Below are 18894 nucleotides of genomic sequence, written 5' to 3'. Positions count from 1 at the left end.
TGGTACCACAGTAAGATTCAGGTGTTTTTTACTGGGTACCACAGTAGGATTTCCTGTTGTCCTTTATCTTCTTTCCTCCCTGACGTTCAAGTTGATTAAAGGAAAGCACAGACAGAATCCAGAACCTGAGTTTTTCCATATGCTTAAGGAACAGAATTTGTGTGTTGGCAAAGAAAAGAAACTGATGTTTTCATCTCATTTTACCATAGAACTTCATTTGTCCTGAACAAAAGAGTCCTATAGTAATAGTTACTATGTGATGCCAACTCTGCAGTCACAAGGAATTGATTTGAGTGTTCCAGATGTGGACTGGTGATGATTTTGGGATCTAGTTAGACTGCTGTTTGCTCAAATGGAGTTTTGTCTTGCATGTTGTGTCAATTTGACTAGATTTGGTTTCAATTTAACTAACAGTGCATGAGCACATGGCTTGTTTCTTGTTTTATCAATTTCTATCTGCCTTTTGAAACTTTTTTCACAACACAGAAAGAATTAGGAGGGTTTTAAGGTACAATTTTTGAAGTTCCTTTGGTTCAGGCAAGTGAATGGGCATCCATGTCTGATTTAACTTCCTGAATCAGGGAATCATCCTCTTGTTGCACTCTGTTCAAGCATTGTTTTCCAACTTTGTGATTACATGGACACAGGGAAGACTCAGTCTCCCATCAAACCCCAAGATGAACTCTTGAAATGAACATTGTTTAAGGCTTTATTTATTTTTATATATATATATATATACACACATGTGTATGTATCTATGTTTATATGGGTATATATATGTCTGGTGCTTTCAAAGAGTAACAAATCTGTATGAGAAACCATTATCTGGAACATAGTTAAGAATGTTGGGAAAACAATATTCAGGGCATTTATTTAGAAAATTGTACTTGGGCTGAGAGCATATGCTATTCATGTGTGTCTTCTAAAAATATTTTCACATGCAAATTACACACCCGCTGGCTGCTCAGTTCTAACCATGTTGTTGCTGCATGATGATCTCTGAGAAACTGAGAATGGAGTGGGAGGAAAGAGCTGAAAACTTTTGCTTTAAAGGTTTTGTTTCTTGGATTTTACTTCTGCTTGACTTTCCCCCTTTTTCCAAAACCTAACATAAGAACATTTCCAAAATGGCACTTTGCAAGTTTAAATTTTAATGTAAGAAAAATAAAGTAGCTAATTATATATGTGCCTCTTTTTCTCTGTTTAATTGCTTAAATATATTAATTATGTTCTGTTTTTCAAGTACAGGTCACAAGAAAACCATTGTTTCACTTAGATTTTTTTTTTTTTTTGTATATGAAGTCCAGGTGACTGTGATTGTAAATTTTTTTGCATTCCTCAACTATTTTTAAGCCCAAAAATTAGTAACATTACTGACTATGATATATACACGTAGTATCCTTTTGCTATTGCATTGCAGTACTTTAACCAAAGGGAAGGAGATCTTTTCTAAGAGAGAGATTCTAAAATAAGAGACCAGATTTTTTTTTGTCAACTGCTGCCTGTTTAAACCCTTTATTTTTTCTGGAGTAAAATCCTCTTACATTTTTATGACTCATTTTCAAAAGTACAGGAAAAAAAAGAAGTGCTGCATTTTTTCCCTACTATGGTGCCTGTAGCCTTGACAGAGCAGGAGAAATCTATATATTGCTCTGAGGTAAAGGTAGATTTCTTTTTTCTTCTTGGATCTTATGAGAGTGCCTCTTATTTTGTCATCCTTAACAGGAGTGTGTTTTTTGCTGTGTAGAAAGAGAGAAGCTTGACACCTGATGCAGTGCTTTCAGAAATCACTGCAAAGATTTCCATTTGGGAATTGCAGCTGGCCTTCAAAATAATTTCTTATTTTTCATACTATTCTTGAAGTTATTTTACCTCCATTTTCTACAGCCTGTAGGCTTCTGACCCCCTTCTAGTAGGAACAATGGCCAAGAATTAACTTAGTATCTCTTGTGTTTCCAAAAATTAATTATTTTCAGGAATCTTTCTAGTGGGAAAATACCAGTTATGAAATGTTGTTACTGAAACCGTGGAAAGCTGATTGCTGTCTGATATGATCATGGTGGTTATGTTGTGCATTTGTGTCCTTAAGAATCTTCCAGTAATTAGGTTTCTGTGGTGTTGTATTGCTACTCTTGTGAAAATCAGCAAAAATAGAAAATACAGCTTAATGTTGATGGAAGGATTTGGATGGGACTCAGAATGAGGTAATATAGCAGTAATCAAACAAAATTCATGTCTCTGTAGGGACAAAGATATTGGCTAGCTTGATGTTAAAGACTTGAAAAACTGATGTGGAAGTTTGGAGTTGCATTGGTTAAAAGACTTACAGAGTAAGAAAGGATTACAGCAAGCCAAATGCTTTGAAATTAAATGAACAAATAGTTAACACTTGCCCAGATGTGATATGCTGGTTTCTGGTTTCATGCATTAATTGCTCTTTTAAGGCAGGTTGTATTTGACTCTCCTTTTTGTTTGGCCTTTGTACTGTTTTTCTCTTCCTCTTTATGGAAGTCTGGAATTTCTAAGGTGGTTTTAGGTTTAACTGATTGACTTATAGCAGAATTCCAAGATGTATTATCAAGTAAAGATTCATTCATTTTGAGAATAGTGATTTTCAGCAGTAGTTGCTAAAGATGGTATTGAACAGGAATTTAGGAAAACTGTGGTGATGTAAAAGGTGCTATCACTCTTTTGGGTGTGTTTATAAAAGGGAAATCAATACTAAGTTATATCTATGCAAGTAAACAATAATTGATATAACGACACTTTTAAAAAGAATCTTAGTTGTTTCATTCTGTTTTCAAAGTAACATTAAAGGCTGTTTTGTCTTCTTGAAAGAAGTAGTGGTAATCAAACATATATTAGTTAAAGTTGAACCTTTGTGACTCTTGAGAAAAAAATTCTAAATATCTTGGCTGCAGCACCCAGTTCCTATGTTAGCAGAGCAAAGAATATTAAGTAACACACTCGCTGTCCAAGAAATTGGCCTGTTATTTTTACACTCCATAGTGTGCTTGAAGGTATTTTTCATGTATTCTGGTACTTTGAGAAGGAAGAAGTCTTTTCAAGTGGACTGATCCTAAGTTTGTAAGATGTCAGTTGGTACTGACAAAGGAAAAAGAACAATGATCCATTTTGTGAAATTTGAAAGTGACAGATGATCCATTCTTACTTACTATTTAAACTTGCACTGATGTAGCATTACCTGTCCATTAGAGACTTCAAGTACCCTCTGGTACTTGAAGCACTTGAGCTACATTTTATCACCATTATCTTGTGGTTCTTTTCTTATTTAGTCTTGGAGGTTTTTGCTTTCTGCAGTCCCATTTGATTAAACATGCTGTGTAAGGACCCTGGTATTGTTACAGCCACTTTACACTGTGTGTGAACAGAGGCTCCAGGTTCTGGCATCTCTTTCCAGTAAGTGCTGTGTAAATTCAAACAAAGACTGATGCTTATTCTGAAGAGTTTCAACTGCTTGTCCTGTCTCCTCTTTCTGGAATTGCTAGAATATTGCATACTTCCCTAATATTTCACAGAGTTGCTTGAGTCTAAAGAGTTTGTTAAAGTTGGTGGAACTAATTTTGTGTGTGCTTAAAGCCCTTGCAAAATCTTTCTTGTTTCTGAGTTATCCTGTGGTGGTTTTGTTTGGCTTTCTTAATGTCTGAAAATTTTATTTGTATATTAAGTAATTCCTTAGGTAGGGCTAATGAAAGAAAAGAATGTCTTTAAATAAAGTATAGGACCCAGATATTTTTATGTGACAGTTTTGATTTGCTTCTGGTGCTGAATCACCACATGATTTTGTTATGCTAGTTGCTGTAAGAATGCATGTAGCTCTTCACCCAGGAGACGTTTTGGGCCTGGAGACCACTACCCTTTTCTAAATATTTTTTTTTTTTAATCTCCAAACTGTTTTTAGAGCATTTTTCTGTAATTCTTGGATCCTGGATTGACAAGGGGTTTAGGGAGTGGATGAGTGGGATCATGATGGTAACAAAAAATGATTACCTTTTTTCCCTCTAGCCTAAAATATCAATAGTTCAACTTCTAGCTGAAATGAAATATTGCTGAGTTCTGGTTCGCTGATGTAAATTTAGCACTTCTTTCTTCAAGTGTTGCAACCCATTGGCCTGTTAAGTGCATCTAATTGCATGTCCTCTTCCCTGTCAGTCTCTCAACCTTTCTTTGTACTTTAAAATTAGAGAGATGTTCCAAAGCTATGGTAGTGTTCAGTACTTGTTCTATGTAAAGCATCATTTCTACCTTTGCCTTTAGAACAGAAGGGAATGGCTGTAATTGTCCTTTTCAGCCTGATAGTGCTTTTTCTGTATATCAGAAATGTTATTAACTAGGCGGACTGGTAATTTTTATATAACCTGTGTGCTAATGGAGAAGTTTTGAGGTGTGCTGATGTCATTCTCTGTACACAATATGGTATAATTGACAAAACTCTTTCTCTCTCTCTCTTTTTGTTTTGGTTGCCTTTTACCTAGTTAAAGTTTTCAGTAAAGTAATTTTGCACCTTGGCTAAAACTCAAACCCAATCATCTGCTTTTTACATGGCAGCAGCACCTAGCAATGTGTGGGCATACCTGTGTTGGCAACATACCATGGAGCATCTCCTTGCAATTTATTCTCTCTTCTCTCAGACAGGGTGCCAGGACAGGAATTTGTTGCTTGATAGTCAGGTATTGCCCTTCCTTTCTCAGCTAGTATGCCAAACACCACACTTCTAAGAAGGGTTGCAAACCTGGAATGCAGTTAGTTTTGTTGCAAACAACTATTCTAAAGTAATTTTTTTTCTTTCTAAAACACAAAAGCAATTGAGTTTGTTGTTAAAAGGGAACTTAAATGTTTAGTAGAATCAATTACTCCTCTCTATTAATCAGAAAAAATATTGAAGTTCCTTAACACAAGTATAAAATAAAGATATCTAAGGTAGGAATTTGCTGGTGAAGATGCTCTGTCAGTTTGAGAATCTGACTGACCTCTTATTTTTGGCTTTAGAATTGCTGGCTTGATTGTTGTCTCTTCCTACCTGCATGTTTGAACCATGTCCCTTACTTTCACGACCTTGTGGTTGATATGGGTGCACCATCCTGTGACCTAACTTCTGCCCCTTAAATGCTGGTGGGAAATTTAACTCCTTCCGTGGATGTTGTTGGAGTGAACTGTAGTTTGAGTGAGTGAGGTCAAATAGGGACAGGCCCTCTATGCAACCTAGCAAACAGCAGTGGCTACTAATGAATGCTTGGAGAAGGCATGTAAACAATGTCTGGAACTGTAGAATTTAAACATTTTTCAGTGTATTTAAAAATACCCTAGAACCCAGTGTTTTAAAATGCCTTTTGAATGGTCCTAAGACTGAGGTTAGCAAAGCTGCTAAAGTAAATTTTTTTTTTCTACACATTCTGCTATTTATTTCTTGTTTCTGTTGTTACCACTTAAATAGTGCCTATATTGTTTACAGTAGTGCCCCAATATTAATATTTGAAGTTACTTACAACATCAGGTATTAAATGTTCAAATGAAATAATTATTTAGAAGATTAACTTTTCTTTACTTAACAGTACTGATTAGAAGACATTTGAAGTGAAAAGCAGGGGTGGCACTGGTTCTGAGTACAGCTGGAAGTGCTATAATGTTCCGTGCTTAGGAGTAGTGTGTGGCAAGTGACTGGTCCCACAAACCCTTCTGCAGATAAGTAATCCTATCAAAGGCAGTTGAGTGCATTTGATTAAGGATTACATGTGATTAGTGGCCTGCAAGGTTGAGAGTACAACTTGTATCATTAGTGAGTATTCACATATTAATGCTGCTTTGAGCAGAGATTGAACTAGATGACCTCTGAGGCCTGTTCCTACTAGTATGGATTTTTGATTATCACACTTGTATTATGCAAATAGATAATTTCCTTTATAAAAAAAATCATTTGTTGGATAAGCTAAACTCTAGTAAGTCACTGCCATTATTTTACCTAATTGCATCATGTTGTAGCATGGAATTGCAAATTGGATCAAAAGGCATGAGTGTATTCCTCTTACTATTTTAAATCTTAAACAGTAAGAGGAATACACTCATGCCTTTTTTGTGTATTGGTTCAAATTCTTTGTATACAGTTTTATGTCAGATTGAATTCGGTTGACTTGTTCTAGAATTAGTCCAGAGAAGAGTGGCTGAAAATTTGGTGCTTTATTGTGCAATTGAGGTGTGTGAATGGATTTAAACTTACTCTGCCTAATTCAGGTACCACTAGTACTGAGACTACAGTAACGAAGGCATCAGTGCATATTAGCAGCTTAAGAAAGGCTTGAGACCCTAAAAACTTTCCAAAGCAAGGACTCGGAATGTGAGAGGGCATTCTTATATTAAAAAAAAAAAAAAAAAAAATCCCAAACCCACTAGCACCCCAACAAACTCCCCCACTGTATGTAGAATCTGAATATATCTAGATGTTGAGACACAGCTAGTTGAGTTTATTAAACAATAATCCTTCTCAGGTGCAGCGAATCATATGGATTTTCTTCCTGTGTCTGGATAAACTTTATACCCATTGATACTTCTATAACTGTTCTCATTTGGTATTGTTAATTACTTACTTTTAAGCAAGAAGTTGATGATAAGAGAGGAAATCCCTTATCTGCTGCCTGTAAAAGGCCAATCACTTTCACTTCCATGCAATTAGAAATGTTTTTATGTAACATTTTAAGCCTCCCAATAGTTGCATTAATCTCAGTAACAGGCTATGGTTGTTGTCATGTCTTATTGGTAGCAGTGTATTTCAGGAAAACACGTTTGTGTGCTTTTATTTAAAAATACAAGGAGTATGGTAACATCTCAAGTAATGTGTTAAGGACCTGGCAGGTCTCTTGGGCTTTTAGGGAGTATAGAAAGCAATTAAAAGGAATAAGAGGTGCTAGGAAGGAGTGGAGTTATTTCTTTATGCTGCTCTTCACCACAAGGATGTTGTGGGCATTTTATTCTTTTCAAATAATGGTGATTGGATGTTATCTGATTATGAGATTAGGAAAGACTGAATGCTAGAATGAAGTGCTAAAGACTCCTAAGTCACCAGGACTCGATGCTATTCATTCCTTTAGTGGTTCTAAAGGATGAAGTGGCTGATCTGCTAAGAAGAATGCATCTCGTTAGGATGAGATGCTGTGCCAGGAGACCGGAAGCTGTCAAGTGCTGTACATACTGTACTTCCAAACTGAACACAAAGAGCAGAGCTGGAATTTGCAGACCAAGGACTCTTATTTTAATGCCACTTAAGTAGCTTTGAATTCTGCATGGGTAGTCTAGTAGTTCTGTGAGCACAAGATACAAGAGCTTTCTATGCAGTTGTATCTTAGAGGTAATGAAAAATACCAGCTGCAGCTGGGTACTTGTCATGTGTCCCTTGCTTGTGTGTTTGTTCCCTAATAACAAGGGCATAGATTGCGGTCTGTACTTCACTTTGGTCTGTTTGTGGGTTGGTCTTCTGTATCTATCTGCCCAGTACTGGGATTTCTGAAATCTCTGAATTCTTATTAAACTATAAATAACTTTTCAATTTTCCTTTTTGATAAAGTTTGAAATCAGGGAGTGGATTTGAAAGTTAGAAAATGCCAGGCCTAACCTAAGCAGACATGTTTAACTGCATTAATCTCTTCTGTGTTTAGCAGTCTAAAGAATGACTAAGTTGCTTCTGTTATTAGTAGACGAGAGAGGGATGAATCTATATACTGATACACTCACACACCCTGTTTAGTTCATCCCACCTTAAACTTGCAGTGTGTGGCCTTTGGCAGGAAATTGTACCCCACGCAATTTGGGTGAGGCTCTAGAAGTTGTCATTTTTGATGTCATTGTGGGGATGATGACCAGTGATGCAGAGGTGGAACTGAAAGTTAAAGCAGTCCAGGAGTATGCTGTGCTGCTTTCAGTGGCAAAGCTGTGATGTACCTTGTAGTTTACACTCAGGTGACAACAGCAGTTTTTAAGTACTGACTTTTGTAGCTGCAATTAACTGTGTGGTCTTGCTCCCTCAATTTCCCTCCTGCTGTATTAGCACAGTGATTTGTGCTATCATGCAGTGACTTGAATCAGAAAATTGATCCTGACTTCGAGGAGTCTGTGGCAAGCAGCAATTTCTGACCCAAGCTAGTTCCTCACTCTGGTCTAGTGGGTGGCTCCACCAGGAGATGAGAACATGACCTAAGGATCAGAACAAGCAGCAGGAGGGTCCTCTCTTTGAACTGGCATTTCACCAGAATAGATGCTCATCAGATTATGCCTCTAGAATCTGTGACTCATCTTGCCCTCAAGTAAGCATCCCAAGCAGTACAGAATACATTCTGTAAAATCAGAGAAACTTGAAGTTGTGAGAAACTTGAAGGCAGTCTTCTAAAGCTGTCTGTATTAGCACGATGGTGGTAGATGGCATTTGGTAGTTTTAGTTACAAAATAATTCATGCTGGAAGGGGTAACTTCAACTACTTGAAGATAATTCTATATTACAAGCAAAATATTCTGCAAAATACATGTATCATTATAGATACCCAGGTGAAAGCCTCTTTGAAGAGAAGAAATATATAATGTATAAAAACATCTTTAAAATGTATGGAAGTGGTGCTCTGCAGTAGCATTAAATGGAAGTTCCTTATCTGGGCATCTCTGCTTAGATGAACTGTCTGGTTTAATGAATCAATTTATACTTTATCAATCACTGCATATACATATCCTTTATGTATTTTAAATGCTATTGTTACGTAACAAGTTCTTGAAAACTAAGTAAAGTATTTTCAGTAAGTTTAGACCAAATCAAGTTGCTTCTTGCTTTCAGTTCAATTACTTCAGATGATCTGTAAATTTTCAATAATGGCAATACATTCATTCTGCCATTTGGAGGAGCCTGTGCCACAGAATAATGATCTGAGGAAAGCTCACTCATTTGCAAGGAAGAGTCTTCATTTGGGAATTAGCACTGATGCAGCTCAAGGGTGCTTTTTCAAGTCCAGGTACGTTTTGTTTAATTATTCTTACTTGGGTTTGGTATGCTGGCATTTCATTTACATGAGCATGTATGCTATGTCCTGTCAGAGCCTTTGTGTTGGTCATTTGACACATGAAGTGTGTTGAAATTAAAAGGCACATGTAGGAGCAGACATACGAGATGAGTAGAGAGAAATAGTCTGGAAAATATTTCTGGCACCATTTATTATCCATGGAGTAGCTGTCAATGGAGGTTATGATCTTAATGACACAATTCCCTTTTGCTGCATGCTTTTTCAGACTTTTTGTATGTGTTTATCATATAAATTCAGTACTTGCTAAGCCTGAGTTGTTGTTTTGTATCAAAATGTTATTAGGTCTCAAGTCACTCAGAGGCAGTAAAAAGGAAGGCGCAGTTAGGTTTTCACAGCTTGGAAAATTTTCTACTTTAAAAAAATCAGCCTTGGAATTTTAAAAAAAATATTTTAATTTTATTTTTTCTAAAGTGTGTTATTAAATCTTGGCGTTGTAACACCTGACCAGGATTTAATTTTAGACTAATGGTTTCTCTATGCAGTGTTTAGTTTTTTTCAAGACATCCAATTATTTTAATAACTTAATCATGACGTCACAGCACAAGTTGGTTTCTAGTAATATTCTGTATGAGAGCTATATGCAATGTACATTCAATAAGAACTATTAGCAGTAAATTAATAAAATAATTGTGAATATTTAAACAGGCACTTGAATTTCTTGTGTTCTCATTGCAAACTGTGGGGATTCTTTAATTGCTGATGGGTTAGGTGTTCCAACCAGCAGACAAATAAATGATAATGTGGGAAAAAACCCAACAGCAAATGCTTCTTATCAGGCAGAGTACAGTTAGTGAGCCTTTTCAGTGGTACACAAATCAAGAATCTTTTAATGATATCTGTCTACTCCGTTAGTTAAATTATTAGTTTAGTTAGTTAAATTAGATTTATTAGTTAAATTACTCGATCGCTTGTCTTTTCTAGATGCATATATGATCTGAGAAGCCTTAACAATATAATTTGTCATGCTAAAAATCCTGCTGAATTAAATGGATTTCAAATTTCTCAGGCATATTGTTGTGGTATGTTTTGGGTCTGGAAACAGAGGCTCCTGTTCTGCATGTTTTCATGCACGTTTGACTTCCTGTCACTGCCTTCCTGGTAGAGAACTGATGCTGAGAACTTCAGTGACATAGAAAGAGCATTGCTTTTTTTAAAGTGTAAGCCTTTAGTTTAGTCCCCTCATTCTTGTAGGAATCATGAAGATGATGTTTTAAATAAATGCTTTATAATGTAATGGATAATTAGAAGTCAGAGACTAGTTTAAAATACCTTTTGAATTGTTTGTGTACTCCAAACAGGAATAGCAGTAGTGAAAAGGAGGCTGTTGCTTCAGTGTACTTCTAAAAATTGAAATACATGTCAATATAATCCCCACAAACCAGAATTATCTGGTCCTATTTTGCAGTATGAATGCTATGAATAGTGTTCACTAGATATGATTTTAATTATTTTTTTTAATGACACAGAATTATAAAAACTGAGGGCTTTGGTGTATCCAAATTTATTTTTAAGGTAATTGAAGGACAATATTTATTCTTAAGCTTATTAGGTCCTGTTGGTGAGAATCTATTCCAGCTGCACATGAAGTCAGACTTTATTGGAACACAGTTCCATTGAACCCAAAGTAGGACAAGAGTAAAACAGAAACTAAGTTCCATATTATTCATAATAATGCTTATGGTGTCTGTAATATGGATATTGAGAGCAGCAAGTGTATTTTTTTTTCAGACTCTTTCAGCAGAACTGTTATTTTCCTAACACAACCTCTGGTACAAGGATAAAATTGGGTTTTTGTCAAAGAACAGAGTCCTGTATCTGAAGATTAAGAAGGTAAGGTATTTGAGATTATATCATTTCAGCAAGCAGTTAACAGTAATTTTGGTTATTTGTTACTTTGCACAGAAATATACAAAAATACTTGATTCATCATGCATCAACAAGTCTCAAGCATTTTATATCAGTTCCTTTTTGCTGGCTGGGTTTTTTTCCCCTTTTTATCTCATCAGTGGAATTTCTGAAAGCATTCAGCTCTGCTTTCTAAATGTGTTTTCTGTGAAATCAATGAGCTGACCTGAGTGGGAATGAAGGTTGGCTTATCTTTGGTGAGTCAAAGTTAAGTTGTCAATAACTGATGTTGAAATACCATCCTTCAAATGCTAGGTCCTTGACATTCAGTGGGATGAGAATCTCAGAACTGACTACTGGGGACTCCCAGGCTACAGATCAGGTAAATAACTTCTTTGGAGGAGGAAATTAAAGGTGTCTTCTTTTTAAAATTATGACAATTAAGTAGCAAAATGTGCAACTTAAACTATAAATATTTCCCACTTAACATTTAATTTAAAATAGACATGTCTATATTTGTGAGAGGATTTGTTAGTTGCAGTTTGAGCCTTATATAATTATCTAACATTCCAGCAGTACTGTTTCTAAAGAGGACTTCTATACTGACACAGAACATAAATGTCTAGTTCTAATCCCATTTTCCAATGTGAACCTGTGTGTAGTTGGTTCAACTACTGTGGTTTTTATTTTGCAAAGACAGAGATGTCTTCTCATATTGAATGTATGATTTAGAACTAACAGCTTCCATATTAGAGTAAGTGATAGGGGCTCTGTTCAGATCATGGGATTAACTTGGTTTGTTTCCTGCTTCGGCTAGTCCCCACTTTCTCCAAGAACAGGGTAACTAAATTTTGTTGTGACAGCTCAGTATAGTTGGTAACAAAGAGCTTTAAGGTCCCCTAGAACTGGTGCTGCTGTGGTTTATTTCTGCTCTTGGAAAGTACAGTGGTGCTGCTGCCTCAGTACTGGGAGCAGGAAACTTGGAGAGGAGCCCTGTGCAATGGCAGCAGGAGCTGTTATGGCTATCTCTGGTGGCTTCTCCTAGTTCATCTTCCAGGGTCCTCTTTTGCTCTGCTTTTTGGGAGGGATGGGCAGGAAAAAGGTGGAAAATAGTTCTGTAATTGTTAAAAAAAGCAGTAAGTTTTCCTTGTTAAAAACCAAAAAGTTTTTCTTCTGTTGTTTCAAAGAGAAAACATGACAGATTTGGGTATTTGTTTTTAAGACTTACCCAATTTCAACTATAGACTTACTTCCTTGCCACCTTCAAAACCAGAAAGATAATATAAAAGTGTCAGTATTTTGAGATCAAGAATAAAAATTGAGAGTATTTTAAGATAAAAGATTACAACAAATCAAAGAAATACATGTATTACTTTTAAGAAATTTAACTTCAATGGGCTGTTAACATCAATGAGATATATTTAGGGTTTTCTGTGTTCAGTTCTATAGGCAATATAGAATGTGAGAGAAACAGCTGCATCTGAAATAGATCATCTACTTTAAAAAGTAAGCAATAATTCCTTCCAAGCAATTGGTTAAAAAAACCTATTTAAATACAAATGGCTCTGTAGTAGCTTCCTAATTCATTTAAGTAAGTAGAAGGAGAATTGCATGCTTGTAATAAGTTGTGTGTTCCTAAGTGGTGAAGAATACAAGGTTTGGGGTATTTTTTCCCTGTAGAAATGAGTAATCCCTGTAATTTTTGCCACAGGATATACTAAACTATTGGGGGCAAGTTCCTGTAGCTCTTGAATTTGTAAAGTTATAGAAAATCTGATCAACAGTTATTAAAGGTTCTTTATAATTTAAAAAAAATCGTATAGCACACAGCACATTCAATCTTAGAGAAGTGACATGTTTTAAGAGACAGTTCATACCACTGTAGATAAGTTTGTTAGCATTTTAAAATAGAAGTCTCTGAGCAACACATCAGCTGTGCATGTACCTCTCTCTGTGGGTAACCCACTGATATATTAGTTTTATGGAATATCTTTGTTCCAGTGTTCTTTAGAACACAGCTTCCTGTCTGCTCAGAAGGACGTATCTTAACTTGTTCTTGGGACTTGTGTTCCATGAATGTCTAAGAGAGGACTCATGTGGGAGCTGATGTGTAGCTTACCTTAGGGCTTAGCAACAGTGGCAGGACTGGATACCACCCATAGTGCTACACTGATTTTGGGTCCCAACCTCAAGCCTGTTTTTTGAGAGTAGGCCCAGAAATTTGTTATCCTGATCATGAACATCTAGCTTAAATGATCTCTTCTTGGATCCCAGTCTTTTATTGTTGTCATATTGAACTGGTTGATTATATTTTTGGAGGAGGAGAATCTGTTGCCTTATCTGCAGTATAGCTATGGGAGTTTCAGGGTCTTCCAAAAGAAAGAGGATATCTCATTCCTGACATGCTTACCAAGAGGAGGTGATGAAGCCTATGCAGTGCTTGGACGATTAACTTCATTATCATGCTGTGGAATGGTAATTGTGTACATTATGGAATACTGTCAAAAAGAGCAGTGAAGTTGATTTTTAAGGAGTAGATTAAGTATTGCATCCTTCAAAATGCTTTCTGTAAGTTAAAAGTATTTTAAATTAATTTTTACAGAATTTCAGAGTATTGAGAATTGATAAATTTTGCATATAATAGACTACATTTACTGGCAGGTCTTTAAAGTGTTCTATTAACTATTTGCAATGAGATTTTTTCTAAATAGAGACAAACAAGTCTTGTTTGTTTAACAAGATTTTCTATATAAGTATGCCCTTCCCATTAGTTTATGATAGCATGCTATACAAGAATTGTAATGTTGAGTTTTATTTTCAACTTTTTTCTTCTTGCTGAGGTTCATCAACTAGCAAACAAAAACCCCCTACTTTCAAGCACCTCACTTTTTAACACAGGTCGATCCCTGGATGAGAACATTCATGCTATTAAAAGTCAATATTTTACTATTTTTTAGTGACTAATGTACCTATCAGTACATGTGCTAGATTATGGTTGCTGCAGTTCATGTTCTTAGTGAGGCACATGCAGTTCACCTTTGATAGGTAAGTTACAGTTGTAGATATTTCACTTTATTCTAAGATTCCTGAGAGCAGAGATCTTATTTTAGGGGGAGGCAGAGATAGGGAGACAAAAACAATGCATTTCTCTTGAGTCTCTTTTGGAAGCTGTCATAAAGAAGTCACAAGTAAAGAGGAAAATGCATTCTTGTTTTATCAGATTATGCTGGTGTCTCAACTCAGTTGTCTGGGAGTTACCATTCTTAGTGTCCCAGGGACAACACAGTAGTTAAAACTTTTTTTCCATTTGTTTTGTCCTTTAAGGAACACTGGGATAAATAGCTAAACTTTATTCCTTTAGAAGCAAAACATTTGCATTTTTGTTTGGTTTTTGTTTTTTTTTTTTTAACAGCACAGCTGGAATTGGCAGATGCTGTTTCAAACAACCAGGTAAAGTGCAGGTAGTGTGGAAGTACTATTGTGCAGCTGAGCTAAAGGTATTTTGATGGATAACTACTTGCTTGTTATTGTCATTGGCAAGTTACAGGTAATTTCCAAAGCTGTAGTCTGGCAGAGAAGTAATAATTGCTTTTATGTGTATTTTTCAAGCCAAGATACACACTTCACTTTTACCAGTGTTTTTACAAAGATTCAAAATTACCACAACATTGTTGCTTAAAAAAAAAAAGTTTGTTTTAAAAGAAAAGGAGATAGGAAGAGAATAGTGACACTTGAGTGGCACGGAGAAAACTTTTGTCAGATGAACTCCTGACAGAATCTGGCAGTAATTCAAAGTCTGGTTTGTCTCTAGTAATTCCATTAGCATTTCAAAGGTTGGTGGTGTTCTGAGAATGACACAGGAGGGATTATTTTTTAAGTTAAGAATTAGTACTCCAAAGTGTTGCCTGTGCTAGGAATGTTGTTACTCTCTTGCAATAGGTAAATGGACTATATCTGAGACACCTGGTTTTCTATCAGGCGTTTCTCTTCTTTATCTGTACTGGCATAATTAAAGTATCAGCCACCTTTCCCCAGTGTGAATAGAGCTGTATCAGTATAAAACTGTATCTATTAGTAGCTTATTTCCACACAGAAGGAAACAACCTGGCAGCACTGGCCTAATTCCAGGAATTGTTTTTAATTATATTGCAGTTGCTATGCCAGTATAAATTATTCTTACTGGGGATCTTGCACCAGATGAAAGTGACTTCAATCTAGTTTATTTGCCCTTATCCATACAGCCCCATAAAAAATTACACCACTTCAGTTTCACAGGTTTGATTTGCCTTTGTAGGCAGACTTGCTCTTTACACTGACTTATCTCCATTTATGCTAAAGGATATAAACAATGAGTGTTTTGACAATGAAAATGCATCTTCTGTTCTGATATAAGCCTAATCTATTCAGTTAATGCTAGAACAAGTACAGTTTACTGTGAAGGTTAGAATATTTCCATCTGGCTGTGCGCACCAGAGCCTATAGAGCAGCTGTCCCCATCCTGAATCCTAACAACTCTGTTTTCAGCATGAAGTACAATGTTTTATCAACTTTCAACTGCTCTTTTATAGAACAGTGTCTTGCCTCACTTTTCTACTATCCAGTATGTTACCTAAGAAAGAGTTAGGAAGGTTGAAGTCAGAATATAAGAACTTGGATCACTTGCAAATAGGGCTGATCTGCATGTGCTTGTTCTATATAGATACTGTTGAGTAGATTCAGATCATCTCTGTTTTAAAGCTACAAGTAAGGGAGAGGTCTTTAATATGTGGGGAGGGGATTGTGATGGGGAAAAGAACTGAAAATAAGTATAAAATAAGTCTAAATATACTGCTCTAAGCCTGGGAGCAGTAAAGAAGGGACCTTGCCAGAGACTAACTCACAGAAACAGAAAGAGCCAAGAGCCCAGGGACCTTTGACCATTCAGAGAACATTCACTAACTTTAATTAGCTGTTCTCTGTCCTGTGCTTACTGATTGTTTTTTCCACCTCTTGCTGTCTGTTCTACCTCTTCACTTCTGCTTCGTTCCTGCATACTACATATGCTTCCTCCCACCCAATGTGCCCTCCTTACCCTGTACCTCCTTCTATGTTGTTTGCAAGCAAAAGCCACCTGCAAAGTAGAACTACTGTTACATTTACTGCAGTCCTGCTGTTTGTGCTGTGTGTGGACTTTTCCCCTGTGCTGTCCTACCTGTTTAGACTTGTTCTTTTAATGTGGTTGGGGACCTTTTACTGTTCTGTGTATTTGCTCTATCCAGCATAAATGGAACTTCAATTTTCATAAGTCCTTAGAAAACCTTAAGTATAGTTTAAGAATAATGTTCCTTTATCCTGTTCTTTTATAAAAATCATTCACAAGCAAAGGACCACCCTTAATGAGATGAAACATATGAAATTCCATGGGATAAAAAGGAATTTTGCTCTTGCAGTTTTTCTATAGGTGAACCATGATTTAAAAGTATAATGTTACAGCTGTGGTTATATTAGTGTCCAGCATAATAGGATGAATGTTTCAGAATGAATTTTCTATTTGCTGTGTTTGCATTGCACTTGCAGTGGTTTGCAAATTGCTGGTTTGTTTTCCATGTCTTACAGCTATATAATTTGCTTTCTAGAAACCGTTTTGGTAGGTGTGGGTTGCTTGTCAGAAATCCGTTCCGAAGCTTGAGTGCAAAGGAAGCAGGGTACTAATGATGAATAAGAATGGATATCTTGAGGATAACAATGGATATGGCATCTTCAAAAGCAGTGGCATTCTGGTAAGAATTTGCATGTAATTTATTGAACACTACGTGATAATTCTCAGTAAAATGTGTTTGTGTCTCTCTCTGAGGATTTGTCTGATGAAATTTTCTTCTAAAATGTGAAAAGTAGGAGGATTGTTCTATATCATGAAGTATTTTAAATTCTGAAACATTGTACAACAACTTTACTTAGCATTGAGTTCTTGCATATAAAAATAGTGAAAACATCTTTTTAGAAAAGTTATTTTAGAGAGGGAGTTAGTGGCCAATTATGGCTCACTGTTTGTGAGCCTCTTTCTCTGAATATTTAGAACTGAATATTTTTGAACTGTCATTTAAAAGAAAAACTGCTTTTTTTCACTCAGAGTATACTCTCTCATGGTATATTTCACCACTATACATGAGAATGTTCTAACAGGAGTTGCATCCAGCTTTGCAGGACATACAAAACACATAATTATTGACAAACTAATCATAGCTGGAAACTTTTAATCCTCATATTGGTTAAAAAAATATGGCCGCATGCTAAGTTACTGATTGGTACTACTTTGTTGGAAGTTTCACACCATTTAAATAATGTACACAATTAGAAAGTGCAAGTAAAAGCACCAATTAAAGTTTTACTGTAACTGCAATGGAGTACAAGTGATTCCTTTAAGTTTAGTATTTGAAATAACTTAGGCCAACAATTCCCTAAGCAAAAATTTTTGTTTTCACCAAAACAAAGTATATTCTTATCTTTGTAGATAATGACTTCTTGAAATTAACAAGGAATTTGTGCCTCTTTTCCATCCTATTTTTTGAATCCCACTGGTGGTTTATATTGAAGTGGAACTGTTCTGTGGCAGCTGGCAATTCTCAAAGCTCCTTGGTTAAGGGTATTTTGAGGTGCTGGATGTGCCTATGCTCTGTAGTAAAGAGCAGCACAGACACTGCACGTTCTTCTGCTGAGCCAGTTTCATAGCTGAGATAGCTGTTCCAGAGCATGCTACTTGCAGCGAAGTCAGGGTTTAGACACACCTCAGGAACTCTGAATTTTGTCATGCCCTGCAGCAAGCAGCGGTGGCTGGGAGCCGATCCACAAGCGGATTAGGTGTTAATCGGATAGTCTGTGTTGGGCAGAGGGTTGGTGGCTCATGTCTGAGTGCTAACAGCGGGCCTGGCAGAGGCCTTAGCCCTGCTCAGAGGCAAGGATAAGGAGCTCAGACACATCCTTGTGCCAGCACAGATACTTCCCATGCACACACAGTGAGAGCAGGAAAACGGGTGTGTTCTCATGGGGATGAGCGCCAGCCAGGCTGGCAGAGCCCAGCTGCTCTGGGCTCCATTGCACAGTGTAGATGTACATCATAACAGGTACCTAGGGCAGCATTCATTGAAACAGAGCATCCTCACTGAGATACTGAGGGAGGAAGGACAGAGAATGCCTGGTAGGTGAGCTCCTGAAAGGTCTGTGGCCACACTCCAAAGGTCTCATATAAGTACATAAGTTAGACCTAAAAAGATTAATGTAAACAGTCTCCTTATTTGAAATTAGATTGGCAAGCAAGGTGACTAAGAGTGACTATTTAATATCCCTTTCTCTAACACTCAGTTTTTCATTCTTATTTTTGAGGTGGGAGTGAGATAAAATCTGGCCCTCAAAGTACTGTGTACTCATTCCAGTGCCAAAACATGAAGCACAAATCAGCACCTTAAATTTAGGGGCATACCAGGTTCCCTAGTGCACTTGGACAAATATGCATGTTAGACATATGAATGTAAACTTAGCTGCTTTGATGTACTTATAAATGGGTTTTTTTTTGGACTGCTGTGATTCTCTGGGCTAATGTAGTAAGAAGCTAATGGAGAGGAAACTAGGCTGCTCTACAGCTTTTATTTTTCTTGCCAAGCTAATCTTTCACTCAGGTTCATTGCACATCAAGTGTTTGGTTAATTATTTTATCTTATTTATATTTTAAACCAACTTTTTTCAGGGGGAGGGGTGGAGGGAGAGAGGGCTAAGGGAGTGGTGTGAAGTTCTGAGTTTTAAATTCCCTCAGATTCTGAAGGAGGATACCAGTGAAGAAAAACCTACTTTGCAATTTCCCTATTGTAGAGGTACCTTATCTGTGGGTGCAGTAGTTATAAAAGTCAAGTCTGGAGTGTCTTTTTTTGTTGGTCTTTTCTAAGATGACTGTGCTGACTGGTATGGTTTCAAATAAAAACAGTTAAGTTATTGACTTGTAAAA

The 18894-nt window shown here is 36.5% G+C and overlaps 1 long non-coding RNA gene across 2 annotated transcripts in view; it reads left to right on the top strand.

Moving 5' to 3' along the window:
* The window catches only part of LOC132069533 (uncharacterized), a 32266-nt gene that overhangs the window by 1418 nt on the left and 11954 nt on the right, over nt 1-18894 (top strand). The window contains exons 1-5 of one of the 2 annotated variants that reach the window (XR_009417800.1): nt 8077-8312; nt 8831-9005; nt 10803-10904; nt 11235-11301; nt 16535-16678. This is a non-coding gene — a long non-coding RNA (uncharacterized LOC132069533). Of the gene's footprint in view, nt 1-8076; nt 8313-8830; nt 9006-10802; nt 10905-11234; nt 11302-16534; nt 16679-18894 lie in introns of those variants that run through there. The other variant, XR_009417799.1, reaches the window with a different exon arrangement.

This window comes from Ammospiza nelsoni, chromosome 2, assembly GCF_027579445.1.
Source record: "Ammospiza nelsoni isolate bAmmNel1 chromosome 2, bAmmNel1.pri, whole genome shotgun sequence".
NCBI lineage: Eukaryota > Metazoa > Chordata > Aves > Passeriformes > Passerellidae > Ammospiza > Ammospiza nelsoni.
Note: the sequence above shows the minus strand (reverse complement) of the source record. Positions and strands in the feature narration are given on the sequence as shown.